This window comes from Mauremys reevesii, linkage group 18, assembly GCF_016161935.1.
Source record: "Mauremys reevesii isolate NIE-2019 linkage group 18, ASM1616193v1, whole genome shotgun sequence".
Taxonomy (NCBI): Eukaryota; Metazoa; Chordata; order Testudines; family Geoemydidae; genus Mauremys; species Mauremys reevesii.
The window spans coordinates 33,226,883-33,246,538 of NC_052640.1; positions in this window are offsets into that span (position 1 = coordinate 33,226,883).

Genomic DNA, 19,656 nt, shown 5'->3' on the forward strand with positions numbered 1-19,656 from the left:
CCATGCCTTGAATTTGGCTAGCACCATGTGGGTCAGGGCTGGCTAGGTACCAAAACCTCTCTGGGGCTCTTACCTTCTCCACAGGGATGTCTGGGTCTCTCTCTCACTAAATTAGCAGTGGGGAACGGGAAAACTCCAACCCAGTCTCCCTCCTCGTGCCTCACAGACATGACCCTGAAATTCTCTCTCAGTCCTCAGGGAGAGACCTAAAAGAAGGAGACTCTCTGCAGCAAAGCCACGGGGTCTCTGACATCGTCCCAGCCCTGCAGCCTGTCCTACCTGGCCGTTGTCATGGACTCTCTGTGAGATCACCGCCTCCCAACCTCCTTTGACCAATCAGCTGAGGTGCTGCAAAAGGCCCCAGATGTCACACTGCCACACTCACCCCTGCTCCTGCAAGGCTAAATGTCCAGTCCCTGGCCAGCCCCTTTGCATGTTTGAGCTTGCTCCCCTGTGTCACCCCCACGCACTCAGGGTCAGTGCTGGAGATCAACAGGCAACACATGGCAACCTCAGAGGCTCCTGCAAAGTGCCACACTCAGTTTTGCAGAGATTTGGAGGACTAAGGCTGTGACGAGACGGGTCAGGATCATCTCATCTGACCCCTTTGCAAATCAAGCAGGCCTCCTGTATGGCGCAGTAGCAAGTTTTGACCAAAGCAGACTCCAGAAAGGCACCTCATGGAAGGGGGATGGAGAAAGCACCACTTCCCTTGGTAGTCTGGAGGAAAATTTTGATGCTGCTGCGGCAGGGAATTGACCCCAGGGCCATACTTCTGTAGAGTCTATATCATAACATACACGCACAGCAGCACTGCACAAAGTTTGTATATGCCACCTTTAACTCTGATGGTTCCTTTAACGTTTGGCAAAAGGCCTGGTCTCCATGGTGTTCTTTCGTGCTTGTAGAACTAGTTTGTGGGAGAGATGCACTAATTTATTTGTTATAATGAGGGGGCCCCTGTGGTGCAAATCCTGGGAGCTGGGATACCGTTGAGCCTCTCTCTGTCTCCCAGCCTGGGCTGCCTCTCACACTGGGCTGCTGGGAGAAGATGCAGATCGCTCCTGGCCCCTGCACTCACACAAACCTTTACACAGGCAGGGACACACCCAGCCTGCAGGTACCTATGAAGCTTCTCCCCAGATCCCCAGCCTAGGGTCCCTGGGCGCTGCAGTGTCTTGCCCTCTGCGAAAAGCCTGACGGAATTCAGTTTATAACCCCAGTTCTGTTTTTCTCCAAGTGGAGAGATTTGTGGATGCACCAGTCTCTGGTCCTGGGAGCAGGTTCTCCAAGCACATCTAGCAAAACACAAGGTTTTAGGGGAAAGATAATACATTATTTATTAACTACACAAAGATAGGCTTCAAGTGATTATGAGCAATGAGCATACAGCTCAATGGAGATTACTTCAAGAACTCCGGGAAGTTCTGACAGCTGAGCTTCTTCGCTGCTCTGCTCCGGCAGCCAGGAGCAAATCAGTGCCGTGGAATGCTGCTCCCTCCCACACTGCGCATACACAGAGCAGGGTGGCAGGAATCCTTCCTTTACATTGGGAGGCCATGGAGTCCAAAACCGTGACGCCCCCATGATACTCCTTTCCTCGAGGAGGCTCTACCTCTAAACAGGGATGGCTGGGTTTTCAGTAAAATCACTTGGGGTAAAGGTGCAAGGAGAAAACTCAAAAAGAGGTTCCTCCTGGCGCCACGCACGTGGAACCCGAGTACTCCTCTCATCTGTCCTCAAAGAGACTCCTCAAGAAGGAGACTTGCTGAAGCCAGCCACAGGGGTCTCTGAGGCTCTCTTGGCCCCTCGCCTCCTGTCCTGCCTGGCTGATGTCAGCATCTCTCTGTGAGGTCACCACCTCCCTGCAAACCTTTGACCACAATCTGAGGTCCTGCAAAAGGCCTTCTTTGTGATGGCAGCACTGACACATACCCTCCCTCTCCTCTACTCCTCAGCAAGTCCTAGCAGGAGCCCAGATTTGTTACGTTGTGTGGCAGAAACTGCAACTAGTAGCAAAACGCGAGGGCTTTCTGCAATGTCGTCGGTACACCTGCTGCACTTCAGAGGCGGGTCCCGCTTTCTGGTGGCAGGGGGCCCCCACGCGGGTCTTCGGGGCACAGTGGGTCCCTGAACGGAAGGGGCTCCCCGCTCGCCAAATTACCTCACCGAAGGGGGCCCTGCCGCCAGAAGAAGACCCCAGGCCCCCCCGGGAATCCTTCTGGGCGGCTCCTGCTCTGCAGCCAACAAAGGTTCCAGGAACAGTAACATTGAGCAACTTCCAGTAGTAACTGTGCTGAACATATTCTTTTAGCTCTTCAGTTATCAGGAAACAGCCAAGGAGTCTGGTGGCACCTTAAAGACTAACCGATTAATTTGGGCATAAACATCGCGATTAAAAAGCCCGTACTTCTTCAGTATGTGCATGGAGTGAAAAATTACAGATATGCAGGCATAAAATATACTGGCACATGAAGAGGAGGGAGTTACCTTACAAGCTCTTAATGTTCATTGTAGTGAATGAAGTGCCCTGGGATGGTGGCCAGGATTTTTAAGTGAATTTTAAGTGCAGAGACTATTAAGGTTTGAAGAGTGAATCAGTGGGAGCCTTCCGCAAACCTCCTGTGCTGCTTAGGCTTATATGGGGAAATTTTCTTCATCTGGCCCTGGATGGATTGTTAGCTTTAAATGAATGTCCTGTTCTTTGTCCTCCCTGTTCCCACTCCTAGCCCATCCACCTGCCTTGACAATGTGTCTGTGCCACTCAAACTCTGAGACCATACTGTGATGCTGCAAGGAAGCTACTCTCTATTGGGTGCTTCAGCTTTTGGAAATTTGTCAGACGTTAATCAGCTGACAAAGAGAATGTGGCGTTAGCATTCTGTCCCAGTGACTTGCTGCAGAGTTTGATTGAAGACTGGAATCTCTCCTGGGAGAGAGACAGGAATCAGGCCACAATGTGCATTCTGCAAGAAGATGAGCAGAGCAGGCAAGAGAAGGAGATGAAAAGGACAGGCCCTTTCTCTCCCAACAGGGCCTTATTAACTGCACCTGCAGTTTCCTGAAGTCTCAGAGCTGGGAAAACACACAGATGAGCCATGTTACATTCAGAATCTCTGTGATAAGCTCAAGGTAAAATTGTAAATCATCATTCAATAGAGCCATCTGTGCCTGAGAAGGCCTCTAGACATTATGACAACCAGCTCCTTCCAGCGAACCATTCATCTGATCTTGGCATCAACCATTCTGTAGCCTCAATGAGCCACAGAGCACTTTCTCCAGGCCCAGATCCACAAGATCTGAACTACATAAGTTTCCCCAAGAGACTAAGTTGGAGACAGTGAGGGAGTTCTATTTCACTAGTGAGCTCATAGGCTGAACCCAGCAATAAGTATGGGGAATAGGCTTGGGATGACTGCCCTAGGTTTATGTGAGAGGTTAATTCTGGTTAATTTTTACTTTTGCTAAGGAAATAAAATAAACCTAAAAGCAATTCAAAGTGAAGGCAATAAAATGATTTTATATTAAAGCTGCTGGTGGAGGAGGAGGAACATTCTTTCTATGTGTACAGTGGACTAGGAAAAGGAAAAGAAGTGGGGGACATGCTATCATTGCCTCATTTTTGTTTGCTGAAGGGTGCCTCTGTGGCTGACAGGAATCATGCTAGGATTTGCTGGAGGAAATAGCCTGAGAAGATCATGTTCACCACTGGAGCATATGGTACTTTATTGGTCTCCATATGTAAGAAAGCCCTGTCTGGAAGTTTGTGATGATCATGTAAGCAGGATTGTGCCAACGAGTAGCTGATGCAACAAAACTGCTAAGGAAATCTGAGCTGTGGCAGACTCCTGATGGAGTCAACAGAGCCTCTTCTGCAGGGTCCAGAGGGGAAGCCATTCAGTATTCATTCCGCATTGTGTGCTCCTGTCTAATTTTTCTAATCCCCGCAGAACCTCACTGAAGCAGGCCAAGGAGAATTTGTGTGACTAGAGCAATCCCAAACTTGCCCTGCAGATTTTTCAGTATTGTTTGTGGTCAGGCTTAGACATATTTTGGGGTTAATTCAGTGCACAACACTCCCTAAACATTAGGGTGACCAGATGTTCGATTTTATAGACAGTCCAATTCATCCCATCCCAGTTTCACATTTGCTGTCTGGTCACCCTACTACACATACATCTTTCTATTGTCATAATACATTCTTCTATCATCGTTCTTATGTCTATTTGTTTGGAATGATTCAAATGAATCAAATCATGGCTAAGGGCAAGATGTACTACAAGAAAAACAGTCAGCATGAAGATTAATGTCCATTAAAAGTAGAAAGGAAACATAGTTCTGCCAAAATCCTAGCCTGACATAAGCTCTATTTATTTGATGGTACAACTGATTAAGTTATAGCAAGCCACAAAACAAAAATAAAAAAATGTACACATTTTAGTTGTGAGCATATCCATTGTACAAGCTTGATTAGCACAAGCAGACATTCTTCATCTTCTTTCAAGGTAACACACTGTTCACATCAGATTTCATTCAATCAAACAATGATTGATATAACCAAACTCTTATGACTCAGTGGGTTTATGTGAGAATCTACACCTTTCACATTACTCAGCATTTTTCACTTTGTGGTTCACAGTCATGCTGGTAGGGCATAACAAATGGGGTCCTGCAGGGATCAGTTCCGGTCTGATTCTGTCTAACATCTTCATCAATGATTTAGATAAAGGTACAGCGAGTAACGCTTATAAAGTTTGTGGACTATATCAAGCTGAAAAGGGTTGCAAGTGCTTTGAGGATAGGATTAAAATTCAAAAATATTCTGGACAAACTGAGAAATGGTCTAAGTAAATAGGATGAAATTCAATAAGGACAAATTAAAAGTACTGCACTTAGGAAGGACCAATCAGCTGCACACATACAAAATGGGAAATGACGGCCTAGGAAGCAGTACTGCAGAAAGGGATTCAATCAGTAGTGGACAACAAGCTAAATATGGGTCAACAATGTAACACTGTTGTAAAAGAAGCCAACATTATTCTGGGAAAAGCAATTCTTCTGCACTACTCCACATTGATTAGTTCTCAACTGGAGTAGTGTGTCCAGTTCTGGGCGCCACACTTCAGGAAGGATGTGAACAAATTGAAGAGAGTCCAGAGAAGAAGCTATAAAATGATTAAAGATCTAGAAAATGACAAACATCTAGAACAGGGTGGCAAACTTTGCACGAGGGCCACATCGGGTTGCATCTATATGGAAGGCCGGGTAGGGAAGGCTGTGCCTCCAAACAAGTTGGCGCCTGACCCCTATCTGCCCTCCCACTTCCCGCCCCTGACTGCTCTCCTCAGAACCAACTCATCCAACCCCGCTGCTCCTGTCCCCGACCGCCCCTTCCTGGGACCCCGCCTCCTATCCAACCCCCTGCTCCTGTACCCTGACAGCCCCCGGGACTCCCACCCCATCCAACCGCCTCAGCTTGTTCCCTGGCCACCCTCCCAGGAGCCCCCACCCCTAACTGATCTCTGTCCCCTGACTGTTCTCTTGACCCCATCCACATCCCCACCCCGTGACTGGCCCCCTGGGACTTCCACTTCCAAACCCTCCCTGTTCCCATCCCCTGACCACCCCAGAACCTCTGCCCCATCCAACCACTCCCATCCTCCCTGACTGCCCCCAGGACCCTCCATTCCCTTACCCAACTCCTCCACTCCCCACCCCTTACCAGCAGCAGGAACTTGCAGCTGCAACACCTGGCCAGAGTCAGCTGCACTCCATGCTGCCCAGTGGGAGCAGCAGGCCAGTGCGCTGTCCATGCGGCGGCGTGGCTGTAGGGGAGGGGGGATATCAGGGGAGGGGCCAGGAACCAGGGTCTCCATCCGGGAGCTCAGGGGCCCAGGCAGGATGGTCCCGCGGGCCAGATGTGGGCCACGGGGGCATAGTTTGCCCACATCTGGTCTAGAAGGTCTAGAAATGACAAATGTCTAGAAGACATCTAGAAAGTGACAAAAATGATTAAAGGTCTAGAAAAGGGAAGGTTAAAAATTGGGTTTGTTTAGTCTGGAAAAGAGAAGACTGAAAGGGGACATAATAACAGTTTTCAAGTATGTAAAAGGTTGTTCAAGGAGGATGGAGAAAAAAACTGTTTTTCTTAACCTTTGAGGCCAGGGCAAGAAGCAATTGGCTTAAATTGCAGTAAGGGAAGTTTAGGTTGGACGTTAGGAAAACTTCCTGTCAGGGTGGTTAAGCACTGGAATAAATTGCCTAAGGAGGTTGTGGAATCTCCATCATTGGAGATTTTTAAGAGCAGATTAGACAAACACCTGTAAGGAATGGTTAAGATAATACTTAGTCCTGCCCTGAGTGCCACTAGCTGAAGCTGGGGGAGGTATAGCTCAGTGGTTTGAGCATTGGCCTACTAAACCCAGGGCTGTGAGTTTAATCCTTGACAGGGGCCCCTTAGGGCTCTAGAGCAAAATCAGTAACTGGTCCTGCTAGTGAAAGCAGGGGCTGGACTCAATGACCTTTCAAGGTCCCTTCCAGTCCCAGGAGATTGGTATGTCTCCACTATTTCTCTCACGGCTCTTCCAGTTCTATGATTCTATGCTTCAACCACTCATCTCCAGAGGACAGATGTCCATGCTATGATGGGTTCTGCTTGATAACAATCCAAAGAAGTGTGGACTGACACATGCTCATTTTCCTCATGAGAGTCAGATGCCACCAGCAGAAGGCTGATTTTCTTTTGGTGGTTCAAGTTCTGTTGTTCTTTCAAGACTTCTGAAAGCATGCTCCACACCTTGTCCCTCTCAGATTTTGGAAAGCACTTCAGATTCTTAAACCTTGGGTCAAGTGCTGTAGCTAGCTTTAGAAATCTCACATTGGTAGCTTCTTTACATTTTGTCAGCTCTGCAGTGAAAATGTTCTTAAATGAACACTGTGCTGAGTCATCATCCAAGACTGCTATAACCTGAAATATATGGCAGAATGCAGGTAAAACACAGAGCAGGAGGCACACAATTCACCCTCAAGGAATTCAGTCACAAATTTAATTAATAAATTATTTTAATGAGTGTCATCACCATGCAAGCATGTCCTCCGGAATGGTGGCCCAAGTATGAAGGGGCATACGAATGTTTAGCATATCTGGTATGTAAATACCTTGCAACACCAGGTACAAAAGTGTCATGAGAGGGCCTCTTCTCACTTTCAGGTAACATTGTAAATAAGAAGTGGGCAGCACTATCTCCCATAAATGTAACTGAATTTATTTTTCTTAGTGATTGACTGAAGAAGAAGTAGGAGTGAGTGGACTTGTGGGCTCTGAAATTTTACATTGTTTTGTTTTTAGTGCAGTTATGTAACAAAAAATCTACATTTGTAAATTGCACTTTCAAGATAAAGAGATTGCACTATGGTACTTGGTATTCTGTTTAACAGTGCAATTAAAACTATGATTAATTTTAAATCATGATTAATTTTTTGAGTTAATCGCATGAGTTAAACTGTAATTAATTGACAGCCCTAATTATGAGCTTGTCTTACATATTCCTCTTAATTATCCTGTCCCTTAGGTTCTTCTAGTGCTTGTAGTAATTTCTCCATCCTGATCCTCACCTCCCTACAACAACATCCAGCAAATGTAATGAAATGCATTCATTTTCAGTGAGCCCCACATGAAGGCTCACATAGGTGCTTCATCTACATTTTCTTGTCCCTGAGAGAGATATTCATCAGAACTGACAGTATCTCCATGTGGTCTCCTGAGTATTTGTCTGTCTGGCAGTTCAGCTTACTAAACCAATTGTGCAGAGCACCCTCTTGATCCTGACTAACCTCAGATTGAAGTGGACAATGGCTGCAAGTATAGGCCCATGTTTGAGACACTGATTAATGCAGACCCTGAAGAGAGATACATCACATCTCCTCGCCTTCCTTTATAGTAACACTCTTTACTGATTTCGTATTATGACGATCTGCATATGGTATATTTGTATTTGAAAAAATAATAACAAATTATAATGATAAAAATATATATGTAAAGGTTAAAGAAGAAAAAGCAAACAGGAAAGGATAAAAGCTATAGAAAAGGGCTAACAAGAAGAAGTTAAAATATAAAACAAAGGCAAATACCAATAGATGTTAAAACATTTTCTTGTCCATCCCTGTCTCCTTCCTCGGATTGTGTGTTGCCTTTTAGATTGTAAACATTAGTGAGTAGGACTCAGACTTTTTGATATGGCTGCAAAGTGGTAAATTACAAATATTAATAACTGATTTTAATCTAGCTAGCAGTTATTTTTGCAATGTTTCATTCTAGCTGTGTAAATATTCTGTTTACCATTTATTTTAATCTGATTTCTTTCTCATCCTCTTCATCACCTAAAGAGACCTCTGAACTGGTGGTGGTAACTGTTAGCTCATTGTCAAATGCTGTTGCTTACCTTGAGAGGGCTGGCGCTGAAACACTTTTTGAGGCTGCATAGACTTGTCTGCCACCAAAGAGCTGTCCCTGCAGCATACAGATTGCTGGCAGGAAAAGGAGAAGGCACAGAAAAGCAAATGCTGGCTTCCAAGAGGCTATATCACAATTAGTTGTTATGATACTGAGTGATGAGGTAGCATCCCATCTTACTGACTGAAATAACATCATGTAGTGATACACTATCAAAGCACAAAGATGCAACATTGTTGTGAATTCTGAAATTAATGGATTCTTTGTCATCCTGCAGATGAAGGACAAACTTATGGTAAATCAGGATTGCCCCATAACACATTAGATGCAGGATGACTCTATTTGAAAGCTTTCAGTAAGAGACTATTTAATCTGGGGTCCCATGAACCAAGCAAGTCCCAGACATCTGAGAAGCAGTGAAGTATGAGCGCTCAGAACATCTGCTCAAACTCTGTATCAGGTGATCAACTGGTGTAAATCATGGTACTTCCATTGTCTTCCATGAACTGGGACTCCTACAGCACTTGCTCTCAATGTCCATGCCAGTGATGACTGCCAGTGTTAGTGAATATCCATATCCGACTGCCCATATCTAAGAACATAAGAACGGTCTGCCTAGCCCAGTATCCTGTCTACCGACAGTGGCCAATGCCAGGTGCCCCAGAGGGAGTGAACCTAACAGGAAATGATCAAGTGATCTCTCCTGCCATCCAGCTCCACCCTCTGACAAACAGAGGCTAGGCACACCATTCCTTACTCCTTATCTGATCGGCTTAGGGACAGCTGGAAAGGTTAATCACTGTTATTGTTTATTATATTTTTTAACAAGAAGATTTTAGTTTTACTAATTTTTTGCATTTTTTTCAACATCTGTTGAGAGACCACTTGCCCACTGAAAGTTTGTCTGTTGGTCTCTGTGGTGACATGAAAAGAGGTCTGAATTTGTCCTGTGTGCAGTCCAATCCAGACATGATGATCATGCCATTGCTGTTTATGATCAGATGAAAACAGGTTTGTGAGTGCCTGCGTAAGAGTATGTATGTTTGTATGCATATCAGGGTACATGTGCTGAGGATGTTTATAGAGAGAAATATCCTTGTTGGCATCTGGATAACCCAGGCATGTTCTTGTGCCTGCAATTTTCTCATCTTGAGGATCTATAGTTATCCCATTGTCTTCTTACAGATATAGTGGATGTGTGAGGATTCAGAACAAACTGCAGTCACCACCTTATTAAAGCCAATAACAGCGCAGGCATAGTCATGGAGATTCTTTTGTATATCAAATCTGTGCAGTGAGAAAGGAATTGAAAATATGGCTTTAGCTCCAGCTATGTCCCAACTATATACCCGTGGAGCCTAGAAAAAGGGGACAGATGCTCAGAGGGGACAGTGACTCTGCATTGATCACTTTTCTGTGGAGTGAAACTAGAGGCTGCTTCCCAGTGAGACTCTCCCAACCCACACCCTCAACCTCCCTTCCCACAAACACATCTGAAAGTTATTAGGGTCAAATAGTCTTCTTCCCTTCCACTTCTGTTGGCTATATTCTCCTGGCACTCTCCTCTGGGCTGTTCCAGCCAACACATCCAAGTTAGTTATATCCCTACTAATATCCCCTTCACACAAACACCTTTCTTCCCACATCTGTATGAATATAAATTACCTCTTCTCATTTCCCTCCCAAGTTCCTTTCCTCTTAGTGGGAGTCCTAGTCCTCATATGACACCAGCACTGGGATTCCACTAGTGAATACTGTTACCCATTCAGAGAAATCCCTGACAACCTTCTGTTCCTATTACTGGCCTTGGGGCTAGCCAGTCCTAGATGTCCAACAGAAATATTTACAGAGTTAGAAAACAATGAAGCTACATCACTGTTCAGTTCTTCATTGCTGATCCACTTTCATCTGCCCTCAGGCTTTGAGTATGTCAGTCCAAGGAAATAATAACCAGCTCTTGTGTGGTTAGAGAGAAATTCCTGGAATAAAAGGTGTCGTGGAAAATTGACTACACCTTTGATTTTGGGTCAGACACAGCCTGAGGCACTTTATTAAAAGTACACCATGGCCAAAGGAAGGTCAACGTAGCCCCACTGCAAAGAAGGGGGTAGCTGCCTGCCTTTGGCACAGACTTTCTCTCACCAAGCTTATAAAGGCCAAAACCACAAAGCATAACACTCTTACACATCACACACATTACATCGTTACCAACCTCTTATTTGGCATACTTTCTTACTTCTTAGCGAGCCTGTCACCATCTAGGGCTTTTCCTGCTATTGTCCCAAATGTGGTTTTCTGTAGTCTGCCTGCCTGTAAGACCCTGCTTGCGGTTACTTCCTGCAAAGCTCTAGCTAGACTCTCAAGCGTGACACAGCTGGGGCACCCTTAGGGCTGCTTGGCTTCTTTTTTCTTTTGCTTTACTTTCTGGTGCCCAAGAGTAGACAAACAAGAATTGCAGAAGTTAACCTTTGTCCTATATAGCAATTGGTTTTGCTGACAGGCCTGGGCCTGGAAAGGCAGGGGTTAGGATGCAGTTTGCTTCTGACCCTGATGGGTGGGGTCTGGCAGCTAACTCAGCTTGGGGCAAGCGTGGACCCCTTAAAATCCCTATCAAAGGAAAAGCAAATTGAGGCACACTGAGATATATTTCTCTCCACTACACAGACAATCCCACTCTAGTTCAGTTCAGAGGACTCTGAATATGAAACACAGAAATGGGTAGTTGACAAAGGGACATGAGCTGCTATCACTTTCGTGGCCAGAGAGGCCGTGATACGGTCCCAGTGCCCCAGGCTCAAGTGATATGACAGAGCCGACCTTTGACCTCTACACCGGGTTAACTTGGTAGAGGCCCAGACGGACAAGAGGCAGGCTTCCCAGGCTGGGCTGGCAGCTTATCAACTGCTCAGGAGAGAGGCGGTCCCCAGGTCGTGCCTCCTCTGGGGCGTTGGATGCCCTGACTCAAGGTTCTCGGTTTACAGGGTGGGCTGTCCCTGTGGAGCGAGTGTCTTGTTCCCTGGAGGTGGATGGGAGGAAAGTCTATGGATACTTGGGACACGTGGCGCTGAGGTGACGCTTGGCCCGGCCCGAGGTGGTGGCCCCAGGATCAGGTGATGCCCAACACCTTCCCTGACCCTGATGGGGTGGGGCGGACCCCATCTGCAAGGTGCCTCCGTGATGGTGCATCTGAAATGGGGACAAGGAGGGCCTCAAGGAGTGGGGTGCACCACCATTTGCCCACTGAGGTGTTGGGATGGGGTGGGGATCTAGAGGACTGGCCAGCAACCCTCAGAGGAACGCCTTAGTCGTGACCCAGAGCTGGCGAGGGACACTACAGTCCTGACCTTGGGGAGGATGTCACCCCAGAGGCACAGAACCCTACCCTGGTGGGGTGGGAACACCCAAAGGCAAGGCTCAGGGGGGAGGCTGTGGCTTCTGACCCAACCCTTCCCCAGCCGACGAGTTCCAGGCCAAGTTGCAGAAAGATCTCTTCCTGCGGAGACCAAGGACCTGGCTGACCTCAGTGTGGTACAGTCCATGAGGAGAGGTTTCAAGGAGAGGTTCCTGTGGGGAGAAGGTGTTCCTGTACTGAGAATGGCTCCTCCAGGGGAAGTAGAGGCATGGGGGGGGATCAGGAGGCAGCTGGTGGTTCCTCAGAAGTTTTGGCCACAAGCTACTGTACCTGGCTTTGGCATGACATCCTCTCCCGGGCAGGGCACCAGGGAATTCCTGGCGCACCCGGCAGAGGTTGCTACAGAACTTTGACTGGCCTGGGTCTTTACCTGGTGTCCGACAGTATTGCCAACCTGTGACCCCCTGCCAGAGGGTGGGGAAGGCCTGGGACAAAGGGCCTTTACCCATCATAGAAGAACCTTTCCAGAAGGTGGCCATGGACATTGTGGGACCTCTCAGCAAGACAACCTGATCGAGGAAGAAATACATTCTGGTGGTGGTAGATTTTACCGAGGCGGTGGCCTTGTCCTCCATCAAAGGCAGACACTGTGGCAGATGCGCTGCTGACCATTTTCAGCGCAAGAGTGGGTTCTCAAGAAAGTCTTAACATCACCAGGGTCCAACTTCATGTCGGCCCTGCTCCGGTGCAAGCCATGGAGAAATGCGGGGGGTCCGCACAACTGGGCCTCAGCGTATCACCACGAGTCCAACGGGCTGGTGGTAAGGTTCAACGGGACTTAAAGATGATGCTGAAAATACGTATGAACCAGCACCGTGAGGACTGGGATGGGCACTTACCTCACCTGCTGTCTACATACAGGAGGTACCTAGGAATGTACTGGTTTTCGATTTTAAATCTTTTGTATGGCATGGTATAAATTCTAGACCTGAGCGGAGAGATGAATGGGAGGGGGAAGGCTACCTGGCGAGAGTCGGTGGTGGAGTATGTCCTGACCTTCCGGGAAAGACTTGCGAGCTCATGGATCACACGGAGAAAGTGGCCTGAGCCCAGAGGGGCAGCAGAAGGTCCGTATGAGCGCACTCAAGGATCAGGTGATGGTTCCATCCCCGTGAGCAAGAACAAACGCCAGCCGCCTGGGAAGGGGCCCTTCAAGGTTGATACAAGGCACCAAATGACGTAAACTATGTGATGGAGCTGTCGAACTGGCAACCACCACTGGGTGTACCATGAATAAGGATGGAAGTTTATATATTAAGTGACAGGGACATGTGGGTGCTGGGCTGTAAAATATTGGGAGAGCAGGAGATGACCTCAGTGGATCTATTCCTGGACAAAAGTTGGTTCCTGGAAGCAATTCCTCTGATCAGTTGACCTTTGGCCCAGCACGCTGAGATCAGCAGGTGCTGCATCTGTACCCGACAGCTGTTTTCCAATCCAGCCTGACGCACTAATTTGACTGTCCACTGGGTGAGACCGGCCACATCCTCCTATAAGATGTTCCCCTTCCGGACACCTTCCAGCGCCTGGTGGGTCAGCTATTGAGGGGGATGGAGAGTTCTGCTGTGGCCGACATTGACGTATATATGTGTCTTTAGCTACACCTGGGGTGACCACGCAGTCCCAGGTTAAACAAGTGTTGGACCGACCAGAGGCTGGGTAAAGTGCAAGGTGGGGCTGGCTGGAAGATTCATCTGGGGCCATCGGGTGGTGAGCAGCTGCCAAAAGCGAGAACCAGCCAAAGTGGAGGTGATCAGAGACTGGCCCTCTCAAACCAAAAAGAAGGTCCAGCCTTTATTGGGATGGCGGGTACTCATCAAGGTCCAGCCCCAGTTTTGTTATAGTTGCCTGTGTAAAGGCTTCAGGAGTGTGTGTCGAGCGATCTGCATCTCTCTCCCAGCAGCAGTGTGAGAGGCAGCCCAGGCTGGGAGACAGAGGGCTCAGCGGTATCCCAGCTCCAGGTTGCAACCTGGGGCCCCTCATTATAACAGCCAAATTAGTGCATCTCTCCCTAAACTAGTTCTACAAGCACGAAGAACACCATGGACCAGGCCTTTAAACGTTAGGAACCATCAGAGTTAAGGTGGTATACAAACTGATTGGTCAAAGGAGGTTGGGAGGCGGTGATCTCACAGAGAGTCCATGACAACGTCCAGGTAGGACAGGCTGCAGGGCTGGGACGATGTCAGAGACCCCGTGGCTTTGCTGCAGAGAGTCCCCTCTTTAGGCCCTCCCTGAGGACTGAGAGAGAATCTGGTCATGTCTGTGGAGCACGAGGAGAAGACTCTGCTGAGCTTTCCCTGCTCCCACTGCTAATTTAGTGAGAAGCATAAGACATCCCTGTGGAGAAGGTAAGAGCTCCAGAGAGGTTTGGTATTTGTGCCAGCCTGACCCATATGGTGCTGGCGCAAATCTGCATGGAAAACGCTAGGTTAAGGTGAGAATCTGTTTTTTACCACCTAGGGCCTTTGTTCAGGAGTCAGGGGACATTGGGGTTCAATACCTTTGGCTCTCTTCACTTCCTCCCCTCCACTGGCAAGGGGAGGCTGCCTTATCCCTCGGGGAGGGAGGCCATCCCAAAGAGATGGGCCAGGCTGCTCTGAGAGCAATCACTCACTGGTGACTCTGAGCTATCCTCATGGGCCATCTGGGGAACCTCAGCCTCTGCCAGAGTCTCAATGCTGATTGGACGGAGTAGGGGATCCAGTGGGGAAGGGAGTGAGACTCAGGACTTTGTTATTCTCTTTAAGGCCCAGCAAATAAGCCAGAAACCAAAATCATCCGCTTGGTGAATTGTTTCTCCTGCCTTCTCGACATTGATTGTCTCTGAGTCAACCGCTCCTGGTTCTGGTGCTTCTACAACACTCTGCTGAATAATCACCTGAATGGCGGTTGGTCTGTAGCTCATTCGAGGTCACTTTGTTCTGATCATTCAGTGTGTGAAACTCCAGACTGATGGTTAATTTGAAAGTCAGGACACCTGAGATGTAAGACAAGGCCCTTTGCCTTTCTCTTGGCAACCTTCTGCTTTCTCCCTCTGTCGGGTTGGGGATAACAAGCCTTCCTCACACCTGCCTCCTGGTGGGGAGGCTATGGAGCTGTGGGTAAGAGGTAAGGTCACTAGTAGCAATGCAGCATAGGAGGTGTCCTATCGTGGCTGAGTCATTGCAGATTATGACGTAGTTCAGCAGACCCCTGTTTTCCCATTATGCAGCTTTCCATGTTAACCGGGAACCACCAGGTGCACGCGAGGGTGCAGCAGTTGGCGATTTCTCCTGTGGCCTCGAGATGGCACTGCAGGCTAGCACTTTCCCATTCCCTGGGTATCAGAATGTTTGATTAGGTGACCTGGCCCCAAACAGCCCCAGTTGGATGCCATCAGTGGGGTCTGCTGTAAAGCCTGAAAGAGTCAATTTTATTGGTATTGTATTATCTTAAATCATTAAGGGGAGCATCTATCTCGTTTCTAAATCAAAGTGTCTCCTCTTGTGTGTAAGAGAGAGTTTAACGGGATGCTACCAACGGGAGATTCTTTTGATTTGGAAAACAGAATATTTTTGCAAAGAATTTTCATCCCAATTGTTTCATGATTCCACAAACCAAACTTGTTTAATGTTCATGTGGATTTTCTAACAGAAAACTGTGTCTATGAAAATTCCCCTGTCCAATTGCTGGGCTCTGTCCCTCCTTCTTGGGGGCTTGTTGTCTGCTGATGTCAGTGAGAGTGAGAGCTGTTGGCTTTTCTCTAGCTCTGCCATTGCTTTGCCATGTGACTTGGGGTAGGTCATTTCTGTACCTCAGCATCCCAATCTGTGCAATGGGAAGAGAGACAGGTCTGTAATGCCTGGCAGGAGGAGACTGGGAGAGAGAACGGGCATTAAAGCACTTTGGGAGGAGAAAGGGTTGTTTCATGCTGTTGAGCACCAAGGCATTCTGACATTTGCGAAATGTCTCGCCTAGAGAAACAAGAAATGATCGGGACAAAGCCTGCAGGAGGATGTGAACCAGAGAGGCCAGGGTATGTGTTTGGGGTCTCACCAGTGCTTCTCACCTGTGAGTGCTTTCCCATCGTCATAGCTTGGCCTGGGAACAGGAGAAATAAACCAGACGGTGAGGAGTGAGAGGGATGCAGGACACAGCCATGGGGCAGTGGGAGGAGGTACAAGCTCTCTGCTGCCCAACATGTACCAGAAGGAAGGGATTTCCACAGTCCTCATCTGCCCTGTCTCTGAGCAGGATTAGCTGCCTAAACCCAGAATCCAGAAGCCGTCCAGACCATAGTTGAGATCTGTGGAGCTCTTGGCTGGTAATGAAATTGTACTCAACTATCCAGGTGTAAAGACCTGGGACTAGAACCTGGGTTGGCTAATATTCCCTAGTGCCAGCTGAGCACCAGGGAGCAGGGAATACGGGCTCTGGCCGGGTGGCGGGACCGCGAGGCTGCGGGACTCTGGCTGGGAGAGCGGGCCGCGTGATGCGGACCTCTGACTGGGAGCGCAACTGCTGGCTGCGGGTTCCGCCGGGCAGCGGGCCACCAGAATGGCCGCGAGAGGCCGGGAGCAGTGGGACTGTGGGTATCCGGGTTCCCGCCAGAGAGCGGTGCTGCGGGGCTGCGGGTTCCGGCCGGGAGCGTGACCAAGGGGTTGTGCAGCCCAGCCAGGGGGAATCAGCCCTGCACCCTCTTCCTGGGACCCCAGTGACTCTCAGCCAGCCAGTAAAACAAAAGGTTTATTGGACAACAGGAACTCAGTCTACAGCAGAGCTTGTAGGCACAACCAGGACCCTCAATCAAGTCTTTCTGGGGTTCAGGAAGCTTAGTTCCCAGCTTGGAATTCCCTGAATTCCTCCCCAGCCCAAAACCGAAATTGAACTAACTCCTTCCAGCAGGCTCTCTTCTTTGTCCAGCTTCCCGGGCAAAGGTGTCGAACCCCACCTCCTCCTGCCTGGCTCAGGTTACAGGCTCAGGTCCTGTCCTTCACCCAAAGTCATCCCCGGCTTTCCCATCCCCACACAGACAGTCCCTACTGTATCACAGCTCTCCCCTTCGAGACTGAACTGCCCAGTGACCTGGGGAAGTTTGCCCCGCCTCCCTCTCCGCCAACGCGCCTGCTATCAGGTTACACTTCCCGTCACATGGACTACGGCCATGTCATAATCCTGCAGGAGCAGGCTCCACCAGGAGCTTGGCATTGGCTCCTTTCATCTGGTGCAGCCAGGTTAGGGAGAGTGGTCGTGTACACGGTGAAGTGTCGCCCAAAGAGATATGGCTCTAGTTTCTTAAGGGCCCACACCATGGCAGGCATTCCTTCTCGATGGCTATGTAGTTCTGCTCCCGGGTAGCAACTTCTTCCTCAGGTACACGATGAGGTGTCTCTCCTCTTTTATCCTCCTGCATTAACACCGCCCCAGTAAAGGGCTTGTCAAAGTCTGGGCTTGCCAGAACTGGGCCACTAACCAGAGCCTCCTTCAGCGCCCAGAGAACCTCCTGGCACTCCTCTGTCCAGACCACCATGTCTGGCTTCCCTTCTTGCACAGATCAGTGATGGGGCCGGCTATGGCGCTAAAGTGGGGCACGAACTCAATAGTACCCCGCCATCCCAATAAAGGCTTGACTTTCTTTTGGTTTGGGAGCTGGCCAGTCTCTGATCACCTCCACTTTGGCTGGTTCTCGCTTAGGCAGCCGCCCCACCCAATGGCCCAATAAGATATTTCAGCCAGCCCCACCTGCACTTTACCCAGCCTCTCGGAGTTGGTCCAGCACTTGTTTAACCTGGGACACGTGGTCACCCCAGGTGTGGCTAAAGACACATATGTCATCAACATACGCCACGGCAAACTCTCCATCCCCTCAGTAGCTGACCCACCAGGCGCTGGAAGGTGGCCATGCACCCTTGAGGCTGAAAGGCAGGGTCAGCATCTCACAGCCCCAGGGGTGATAAAGGCCGATTTTAGCCTGCAGCTGCATCCAGCGGCACTTGCCAGTAGCCCTTGGTAAGATCCATGGTGGTGAGGTATCGAGCGCCCCAGTTGTCTAGGAGCCTGTCAGGCCTGCATCGGATACAGTGATGGCATTGAGCTGATAGTCCACACAGAACCTGATCAACCCATCCCTTTGGGGACCAGCACCGCTGGTGAGGCCCAAAGGCTGGAAGACGGCTGGATCTCCCAAAGCCAGCATGTCCCTGACCTCTCTTCCAGGTCTTGAGCAGTTTTCGTGGTGACTCGGAAAGGGAGCATCTTATAGGAGGATGTGACCTGGTCTCCACCCGGTGGAGAGTCAAATTAGTGCATCCAGGCTGGTTGGAAAACAGCTGTCCGAGCAGATGCAGCACCCCGCTGATCTCAGCGCTGGGCCAAGGTCAGCTGATTAGAGAGGGAATTGCTTCCAGGGGAATCCAGCTGTCCCAGGAATAGATCCACTAAAGGGTCATCTCCTGCTCCTCCCAATGTCCACACACAGCCAACACCACAGTTCCTGTCATAATATGGCTTCATCATATTCACATGGTACACCCGGCGTGTGGTGCGCCTGGTTCACAGCTCCACCACATAGTTTACCTCATTTAGTTGCTTGACAACCTTGAAGGGCCCTTCCCAGGCAGCCTGGCGTTTGTTCTGCTCACGGGGATGAGAACCATCACCTGATCCCTGGTGGTGAAGGCGCTGGCCTGCGCCGCGCGGTCATACCAGACCTTCTGCTGACTCTGCCTGGCCAGCTTCTCCTGGCCAGGCCCATGAGCTCGGCAAGTCTTTCCCGGAAGGTCAGGACATACTCCACCGCCTTCCTCCCATTCGCCTCTCATCAGGTCTAGGGCCCCTTACCCGCTTGCTACAACAGTTCAAAATGCAAAACCCGTACATTCCTGTATGCGTAACAGCAGGTGAGGTAACTACTTGTCCCAGTCCTGCGGGTGCTGGTTCATAAATGTTTTTAGCATCATCTTTAGAGTCCCGCTGAACCTTGCCACCAGCCCGTTGGACTGGGTGATACGCTGAGGCCCAGTTGTGCCGGACTCCCGCATTTCTCCCGCAAGCACCGGAGCAGGGCCGACATGAAGTTGGACCCTGGTCCGTTAAGACTTCCTTGGGGAACCCCACTCTGCTGAAAATCATCAGCAGCGATCTGCCACAGTGTCTGCTTTGATAGAGGACAAGGCCACCGCTTCGCGAAATCTACCACCACCAGAATGTATTTCTTCCCGACCAGGTCGCCTTGCTGAGAGGTTCCACTACGCCCATGGCCACCTTCTGAAAGGTTCTTCTATGATGGGTAAAGGCCCTTTGTCCCGGCCTTCCCACCCTCTGGCAGGGGGTCACAGGATTGGCAATACTGTCGGACATGGGTAAAGACCCCAGGCGAGTAAAATTTCTGTAGCAGCCTATGCCGGGTGCGCTGAATTCCTGGTGCCCCGAGAGGGACATCATGGGCCAGGTACAGAAGCCAGGCAAAACTTCTGAGGAACCACCAGCTGCCTCCTGATCCCCATGCCTCTACTACCCCTGGGGAGCCCATTCTGGTACAGGAACACCTTTCTCCCACAGGAACCTCTCCTTGAAACCTCTCCTCATGGACTGTACCACACTGAGGTCAGCCAGGTCCCTTGGTCTCCGCATGGAGGGAATCTTTCTGCAACTTGGCCTGGAACTCGTCGGCTGGGGAAGGGTTGGGTCAGAAGCCACAGCCTCCCTGAGCCTTGCCTTTGGGTGTTCCCGCCCCACCAGGGTAGGGTTCTGTGCCTCTGGGGTGACATCCTCCCAAGGTCAGGACGTAGTGTCCTCGCCAGCTCTGGGT